At 39.2% G+C, this 10019-nt stretch overlaps 1 protein-coding gene across 1 annotated transcript in view; it reads right to left on the minus strand.

The window, feature by feature from the left end:
• The window catches only part of RGS7 (regulator of G-protein signaling 7), a 479262-nt gene that overhangs the window by 263228 nt on the left and 206015 nt on the right, over positions 1–10019 (minus strand). The gene's annotated exons all lie outside the window — the stretch shown is intronic.

The raw sequence follows: 10019 nt of genomic DNA on the forward strand, positions 1-10019 counted from the left end.
CTTTATTGTATGATGCTAACAGAATTCTATTGTATGTGGGACCATTTATGTTGCATGAAGTAAACCTACCACATAATGGTCATGAGGCCACCACCTGTCCGTCAGGTGATTCTACTCTATTTGCTGTGTGTACCCATGATGCTAGAAGATATTCCACTACTAGCCGTGCCTCTCAAGGCAGTGAACTTTCAGCACAGTTCCTGATCCAAGACAAACTGGGAAGAAAGACCTGGTAATCTACAGGAAACTAGTTAATGAAACCTTTATGGATCCCTACATAACACTGTCCAGCTGCCTTACTTTGAACACAAAGTAAGGATCAATTGCTATAGCTGAACACCAGCTTTGCTGAAGCCGGAGACCAGCATGGGTAAGAGAGACGGACAAGAACAAAGGACACAGTGATCGCCATGAACATGTGGTGACTGTGAGGAGAACAGAGGATCAGGCAATGTTTCATTCAATGTACATGGGCTTGCTATAAGTTGAAATGATTCAATGACAACTCTCTCTCTCTAAATTCCACAACTGTTTAACAAGTATAGATATGACTACTGACATTTTAAAAATTATATTTTCCCAATATGCTGGGAAATAGTGGGAACATAATGTTGCAATGTTCATGCCCTTCTTATGTTGTTGTTGTTGAGTGCTGTAGAGTCGGTTCCAACTCAGAGCAACCCTGTATAGGGTTTACAAGGAATGCCTTGTGGGTTTGAATCAACCTTGTGATTAGCGGTCCAGCGCTAGTTTACTAGTCCAGCAAAGGAGTCCTGGTGTGGTGCTGTGGGTTAATGTGCTGGACTGCAAAGTTGGCTTAATCGGCAAAATCAATGGAAAAAGCTCACCAGTAGCTTCTTGGAAACCATATATAGGGTCGCTATGGGTCAGAACCAACTCGATGGCACATAACAACAATAACAACAACAACAGTTCAGCAAAATCATTTATGTATGTAAAAAGGGGGTAAAAATTAATTTTATTTATGTTTCTGTATCTTTATATATGATCCATGTATAGATTTACATCTCTTTCATAGACAAGCAGCTAAAATGATTCTTTAACTCTCAGATTTTTATAGCAGTTCCACAATTATACGGATCTAACAATAACAACAAATCTCTAACTCCAGTCATCAGTCTTGTTAAGTTTTATACTTTGAAGTTCTATGTGGCGCTGTAGAACAAGCCCTGAGCTGCTAACCACAAGGTCAGTGGTTCAAACTCACCAGCTGTTCCCTAGCAACCCCACACAGGGTCATCAGTAAAATATTTGCCATGGCACAGCTAAATATAACAAGAACACTCACCCATATGCTTACGTTACTACTAATACATTACTTTTTGTACCTGCTACGTGGTACTATTATACCCCATGTAATTGTTCTCTACCTTCCTGAACACATTTTTACAGGAACCTTCATTAACTCCTGTTCTAACAGTGTTGTTTTTGCCAATCATAAGGGACAACTGCCTATCATCTCTCTGCTGTGTCCCTGGAAAGCTATTGCTAAGTGTCCTAGTCATCTTTTCCTCTACAAACCCAACCAAGGTTCTCCCTGAATAGAACTTTCTCTTTCTACAAAGAAGCAGACTTTTCATCAATCATGTATATTTTTTATTGTTTTCACATCCTTACATTTAGGAACAAAACCCTCTAAAACATGTGCTGCTTATAGTTACTTACATATATGTTCTATGATTCTTGTAAAAATTCAGACATTAGTGGGGGTTGTGAGAAGAGCAAAAAGTTCAGAGACACTAACTAGCTAGTGCTTAAATTCTCTGTGCCTCCCCCATGTATTAAGTAAAGGTAGTAAGCTCACCTAGCATGGTGGTGTGAGAATTGAAGAAGAATATATTATAGAGAAATTGGCATAGTTCCTCGTGCATGGCAGATAGTTAATATATGGCAGCTATTATGCCTTTGGGGAGCATGGTGGCTCTAAAGGATAAGCACAGGACTGTTAACCACAAGTGTGGTGGATAGAGTCCACCAGTCACTCCTCAAAAGAAAGATGAGGTTTCCTGCTGCCGCAAAGCTTTACAGCATCAAAAATCCTATTCAGGGTCACTACGAGTTAGAACGGACTGGACAGTACTTAACAACAATAGTCTGCCTTCATTATTTACACAGTGTATGTTTCTTTTTGTTGTTTTTCTAAAGTCCTCTCAAGGAGTCCACTTACATAAATTTGCCTTCAATAAGGCTGAGTACCTAATCATGAACTTTTCAATAGTCTCATATATATATATGTGAGAGATAGGCAATGGAATAGGAAGATTAAAGTACTGATGCAATGGAACTATGTTGTTGCTGTTAAGCGGTGTCTAGTGGTTCCCAACTCATAGCAACCCTGCATAGGGGTTTTGAGGAGTGGCTGGTGGAACTGGGCCACTGAACTTGTGGTTTGCAATCCAATGCCTATCCTACATAGCTACACCAGAACGCCACTGGAACTATGGTGTGGGAAAAGAATGATATATTATGGACTGCCAAAAGAACAAGTTAGTCTTAGAAGAAATGCAACCAGAATGTTGCTTACAACAATGAGTCCATTGTTGCTGTCACTGTGAGAATCCATCTCATTTGGGGGTTTCCTCTTTTACAATGATGTTACATTTTACCAAAAAGGGTGTCCTTCTCCAGGGACTGATCCCTCCTGACAACACCAAAATACATGAGATGAAGTCTTACCATCCTCACTCCTAATGAGCATTCTGGCTATACTTCTTCCAACACAGATTCAATTACTCTTCTGGAAGTCCATGGTACTTTCAATATTCTTTGCCAATATCATCATTCAAATGCACCAACTCTTCTACAGTCTTTCTTAATCATAGACCAACTTTCACATGCATATGAGGCTGTTGAAAATACCATGACTGGGGTCAGGCGCACCTTAGTCCTCAAACTGACATCTTTGTTCGTGAACATGTTAAAGAGATCTTTTGCAGAAGATTTACCTAATAAAACACATTCTTTGATTTCCTGACTGCTGCTTCTATGAGTATAGACTGTAATATAAGCAAAATGAAGTCTTTGGTATCTTTGATCTGTTCTCCATTTATAATGATGTTATTTATGGGTCCAGTTGTAAGGATTCTTCTTTTCTTTACATTGAGGTGCAATCCATACTGAAGGTTGCTTTTGATCTTCATCAGTAAGTATTTTAAGTCATCTTAGCTTTCAGAAAGCAAGGTTGTATCATCTACATATCACAGGCTGTTAATGAGTCTTGTTCCAGTCCTAAAGCCATATTCTTCTTCATATGTTATCATATTATTTGCTCAGCATAGATTAAGTGTGGTGAAAGAATACAACACTGGTGTACACCTTTCCTGATATGAAACCATTCAGTATCCCCTTGTTCTTGTAAGAACTGCCTCTTGTTCTAGATAAAGATTCCTCAGGAACACAATTAAGTGTTGTGCAATGCTATCCATAGTGTATTATGGTCCATACAATTGAATGCCTTTGCATAGTTACTATGGTAACAAGTATGCATCTTTCTAGTATTCTTCGCTTTGAGCTAGGAGCCATCTGACAGCATCATTGATATCCTTTGTTCCATGTCCTCTTCAGGATCCAGCCTGAATTTCAGTCAGCTCCCTCCTGAAAACACTTTTGAATTATCTTGAGCAAACATTCACTTGCATGTTATATTAATGATATTGTTCAAAGAGTTCTGCATTCTGCTGTGTCACCTTTCTTTGCAATGAGACAAACATGGATCTTTTGCATATGGTTGCACAAGAAAGTTCTAACTTTCTTGGATTGATAACTGAGCTCATTCAGTGCTACATGAGTTTATTGTAACATTTCTATTTGCATTCTGTCAATTTCTGGAGCCTTGTTTTCTGTCAAGCATTCAGTATAGGTTTAACTTCTTCCTTCAGTACAATCAATTCTTGAAATGGTTGAGCATCAACTAATTATTTTTGTATGTTTAGTGTCGTTGAGTCAGTTCTGAGCCATAGCGACCCTGTATAGGGTTTCTGAGGAATGGCTGGTGAACCTGAACTGTAGGCTTTGTGGTTCAAACTGACATTGCAATCCAGCGCATTAGCCCACAGTGCCACACCAGGACTCATATTTTGGTACAGTGATTGTGTATTCTTTCTGTGTTTTTTTTTATGCTTTGTGCATCATTTAGTAATTTGTCCATAAAATCATTCAGTATTACAAGTCAAGGCTTGAATTTGTTCTTCAGTTCTTTCAGCTTGTGAAATGCTGAGTGTGTTCTTCCCTTTTGTTTTTCTAACTCCAGGTCTTTGCAAATTTCATATAATAGTTTGGTTTGCCTTCTAGGATGTTCTTTGAAAATTTTTGTACAACTCTTTTGCTTTATCATCTCTTAAATTTACTTTAGCTTCTCTAAGCCCAAGAGCAAATTTCAGATTCTTTTCTGACATCCATTTTTTCATTTTCTTTCTTTCTTGCCCTTTTAATGATCGTCTGCTTTCTTTATGTATGATATTCTTGATGTCATCCCACAGCTCTTTTGGTTTTGAGTCATTAGTGTCTAAAGCATCAACTCCGTTCTTGAGATGGTCTTTAAATTTGGGTAGATGTATATATGACATTAATATGAAATCCCAGCAAAATTTTACAGAAGATAATTTAAAAATAGCTGCAATAGTATATCAACAAGGAACTGTCAGAAACTCTAGCTTGATTTACAAGAGCATGTAAAACTAGGGGTATCATCGCCAATGTCAAATGTATCTTGCCTGAAAGCAGAGACTGCCTGAAGGCTGTTTACTTGTGTCGTATTGACAATACAAAGGCTTTCCACTGTGTGGATCATGACAAGTTATGGACAACATAGAATGGGTATTCTAGAACACTTAACTGTGCTTGCTAGGAACCTGTACATAGACCAAAAGGCAGTAGTTCGAATAGAACCAGATGATACTGAATGGGTTAAAAACCAGGAAAGGCTGCATTCCTTCACCACACTTACTCAATCTGTATTCTGAGCAAATAATCTGAGAAGCTGGATTATATGAAGAGAGTGGCACCAGGATTGGAGGAAGACTCAATAACAAACTGTTTGCTAAATGCAGATGACACCACTTGCTGAAAAGGAAGAGGACTTAAAATACTGCAGATGAAGATTAAAGACGACTGTCTTCAGGATGGATTGTACCTCAATGTAAATGACATCATGATAAATGGAGAAAAGACCGAAGTTCTCAAATACTTCATTTTGCTTGGATCCACACTCACAGAAACTGTACTCAAAAAACTCAAACGACTTATTGCATAAGGCAAATATGCTGGAAAAGAGGTCTTTAAAGTGTTCAACTGCAAAGAGATCAGTTAGAGAAGTAAGGTGCGCCTGACCCAATTATAGATTTTCAGTTGCCTCATATATGAGTTCTGGTGTAGTGCTGTGGGTTAATGCGCCAGACGGCAACGTCGTTTGAACTGCAAAGTTAGTGGTTCAAGCTCACCAGCTACTCCTTGGAAACCCTATATAGTGTCGCTATGGGTCGGAATCGACTTGACGGCACTTAACAACAACAACATATACACGTGAAAGTTGGACAATGAATAAGGAAGAATATAAAAGAATTAATGCATTTGAATAAGGGTATTGGAGAAAAATACTAAAAGGACCAGGGACTGCCAGAAGAACAAGTAAATCTTTGTTGGAAAAAGTGTAGCCAGAATGCAGAGATGTCTAGACTTCCTCTCTCATATTTCAGACATATTATCAGGAGGGACCAGTTCCTGGAGAATGTCATTATGATTGATAAAGTTGAGGGTCATTGAAAAAGAGGAAGACCGCTAAGAAGATGGACTGGCACAGTGGCAGCAGCAATGGGTTTAAGTGTAACAACATTTGTGAGGATGGTGCGGGAACGTGCAGTGTTTCATTGTATTGTGAGTCAGAATTGACTTGATGGCACCTAACAATAACAACATACTGAAGGTCATATTTTGGCACTCATGGATTTGTTTTCATTATCTTAAGTATCAGTCTGAACTTACATACAAGCAGTTGATGGTATATTTCACACTCAGACCCTGATCTTAATTTGGCTAATGATTTTGAGTTTCTCTATCACCTCTTTCCACAAACGTTCAATTTTATACCTGTGCATTCCATCTGGTAAGGTCTGTATATGTTAGATATTTTGCGTTGTTGATAAAAGGTATTTGCAATGAATAAGTTGGTCTTGAAAAATTATAGCATGTGATCTTCAGAATTTCTATCACTAAGGCAGTATTTAGTATAGACATAAAACTAAACGGCCACCACTCGTCTGTCTGTCGTACTGTGGTGATTTGAGTTGCTGTGATTCTGAGGGCTATGCCACCGGTGTTTTAAGTAACCAGCAGGGTCACCCATGGTGGACTTCTTTATTGAAGAGCAGAGATGTCAACTTGAGGACTAAGGTGTGCCTGACCCAGGCCATGGTATTTTCAATAGCCTCATATGGATGCGAAAGCTGGACAGTGAATAAGGAAGATCGTAGAAGAACTGATGCCTTTGAGTTGTGGTGTTGGAGGAGAATACTGAAAGTGTAATAGGCACGGTTGGAAGAAGTGCAGCCAGAGTGCTCCTTGGAGGCCAGGATGGCTAAGCTTCGTCTCTCATACTTTGGCCATACTGTCCGGAGGAAACAGTCACTGGAGAAGGATGTCATGCTGGGTAAGGTGGAGGGTCAGAGAAAAGGAGGAAGATCCCTAACAAGATGGATTGGCCAGGTGGCATCATTGACGGACTCAAATGTGGCAGCGGTAGTGAGGTTGGCCCAGGATCGGACATTGTTTCGTTGTGCTGTGCATGGGGTTGCTATGTGTCGGTTCTGACTCGATGGCACCTGACAACAACAACAAGGCAGTATTTAACCAATTGAAAGACCATTCCTCTTTGCAATGTTTGCATCCCAATCACCAGTAATTATCAATGCATCTTGATTGTACATTTTATCAATCTCAGACTTAAAAGTCTCTATTTCTGGAAGATAGCTGTCCACTATGGAAGACCCAGTTGATATTTAAAATGCTGGTGACATCACTTCTAGAATCAAAGCAATAATAATTCACCACATTATGACAAACTGACAGACCCTGATAAATGTTTACTGATAAGAATGATAACCGCTGAATTATCTAGTAATTTCCTGCCACATTTAGAGGCATTATTGCTGTTGTTAAGTGTCGTTGAGTCAGTTCCAACTGATATTAACCCTTTATAAGGTTACCAAGTTTGAACCATCAACCCTGTGGTTGACAGTCCAATGTTGATCTTACAATGCTACACTACAAGTCCCTTTAAAGGCATAATATCCTATATTTATTTTGTTTAAGTTGATTATACCATTCATTTTACAATGCCTTTAAGAAATACTTCTGCAGTATTGTTTCATGTTCCAATTATTAATGGACATTTACAGCTGTTTCAACTCATTTTAAGTTGTAGGTCATCAGCAAATGAAGGTCACAAATGCTTTACTTAATTCACATCATCAAGGTCAATTCTATTTTGAGGAGGCAGCTCTTCTTCAGCTATATTTTAAGTGCTTTCCAAGTTGAGGGGCTCATTTCCAGCACAATATCTGACAATATTCTGGTGCTATTCATTACTTCAATGTTCAATATTCTGTTGCTATGTATGAATCCAGAAAAATTGGAAGTTGTCAAAAATGAAATGGAACACATAAATATTGCTATCTTAGGTATTAGTGACAGGAAACGGATTGGTATTTGCTATTGTGAGTCTGACAATCACATGACTTACTTTGCTAGGAATGATAAGTTGAAGATGAATGGCATTGAATTCATCATCAAACGGAACATTTCAAAATCTATCTTGAAGTATACTGCTGTCTGTGATAGGATGTCCATACACCTACAAGTAGTCCTAGTGTGACATGGTGGGTTAATGTGCTGGATTGCAAAGTCAGTTTGAACTGCATGGTCAGTGGTTCAAGCTCACCAACCACTCCTCAGAAACCCTCTACAAGAACATTATGGGTTGGAACCACCTCGACAGCACTTAAAAATAACAGTAACAAACAAGGAAGACCAGTAAATGAAACTATTTTCAAATTTATTCACCAACCAACCACTAAAGCCAGGGATGATAAAATTAAAGAATTCTACAAACTTTTTCAGTCTGAAATTGAGAAAACTTGCAATCAAGATGCATTGATAATTACTAGTGACTGGAATTCAAAGCCAGGATACAGAAAAGAAGGATCACAAGTTGGAAAATATGGCCTTAAGGATAGAAATGATGCTGGAGATCTCATGATAGAATTTTGCAAAACCAATGACTTCTTTGTCACAAACACCTTTTTTAAAATAAGAGAAAAGACAATTATACACATGGACTTCACCAGATGAAACACACAGAAATCAAATTGACTAAATCTGAGGAAGGAGACAATGGAAAGCTCCATATCATAAGTCAAAACAAAGCCAGTGGCCAACTGTGGAACAAACCATCAATTGCTCATATGCTAGTCCAGGCTGAAGCTGAAGAAAATTAAAGCAAGTCCAAGAGAGCCTAAACATGACCTTGGCCATATCCCACCTTATTTTAGAGATTATCTTAAAAAAAGAGTTGATACATTAGACATTATTGACTGAAACCAGAAGAGGTGTGGGATGACATCAAGAATACCATATAGGAAGAAAGCAAGGAATAAAGAAAAAGTCTAAATGGATATCAGAAGATAATCTGAAATTTGTTCTCTAGCATATAGATGCTAAAGCAAATGGAAGAAACTAGGGATAAAAGAGCTGTATAGAAAATTTCCAAGGGCAGCTCCAGAAACCAAGGCCTATTATTTACAAAGACTTGGAGTTGAAAACCAAAAGGAAAGAACACAACCACCATTTCTTAAGCTGAAAGAACTGAGGCCAAAAATTAAAGCCTGGACTTGTAATATGAATGAATTTTTTATAACGTTTTATTATGAATTATGTGATAGTTTATATGTGAGAACATTAGCTTTACATTCATCCTATCATATATTATTTCACTGCCATGGTTGCAATCCCCTCCATGCATCATCAACCAACCAAAGGACATACTCTGCAAGCCTGCCCCTCCCCCATTGTCAGCACACAGCTCCTCTCCTTCTCTGGGTCTACAGACCCCAGCCATTCCATCTCTCCACATCGTCGTCTCTGCCTCCATCTCTGGCGTCACTGCTTCTCTGGGTAGGGTCTCGCACTCTGCTCATCTCCCTTGATAGTTCCAGGGACCTCTGAACTTGGACTGCAAAGTCAATCACTCCCCTCCTTTTGCTACAAAACTTCCACCTTTACATTCCCAACCCTCACAGTCAGTCCTGATAACAATTATTCACCATTGTACCACAAGGGACCTATCCCCATTTCCTTTCATTAGGCTTGCCCAGACAGACTGGATACTACTCAATGGAGATTCTATCTTCCTCTGTACCCTCTGGACCTAGACTCCCTCTTGAAAGATTGTAAGCCAGTCACTTTTTGCCTTTGTAGACCGCCATTTTGGGAAGCCAATGTCCAAGTTACCCATCCCTGTCTACTCTGTGTATGGAGAGGGTGGGAATGATCTTCACTGTAAAGATTTCTTCCTCTTTTGAGCTACTGCATCCATAGATGTAAGTCAAGTTCATCAAATTGTATCAGATTACTCTTTTTTTCCTCTTCTTTCTTATTTTAGTTGAGCTCTGATCATCCAGTCATTGAAGCCAGGTCAAGTGGGTATTATCTGCAAGTGTAGGTGTTCTTATGAATATGCCCACTCTTCTTATCAGCTGGAAACTTCCCTCTCCACTCTAGTCTTCTATGACTATGTCACTGACTCTGGGCCCAAGAGTCCACAGGTCTTGCCATACTGCTGGTCAACCAGGTCTCCACTCGGGTTCAGAAGAGTCTATTGAAAGTGGTAGGGCTTAGCTCACAGCATCATTGCTGTTTTTCCCTGACTTCCCCTTATTGGTGATGAACGTGGTCACCAATCAGAGCGTGTATTCTCATTGAGTCTTAGTCTTCAAAGGGGGTTTGCC

This window comes from Chrysochloris asiatica, unplaced genomic scaffold (assembly GCF_000296735.1).
Source record: "Chrysochloris asiatica unplaced genomic scaffold, ChrAsi1.0 scaffold00119, whole genome shotgun sequence".
Taxonomy (NCBI): Eukaryota; Metazoa; Chordata; class Mammalia; order Afrosoricida; family Chrysochloridae; genus Chrysochloris; species Chrysochloris asiatica.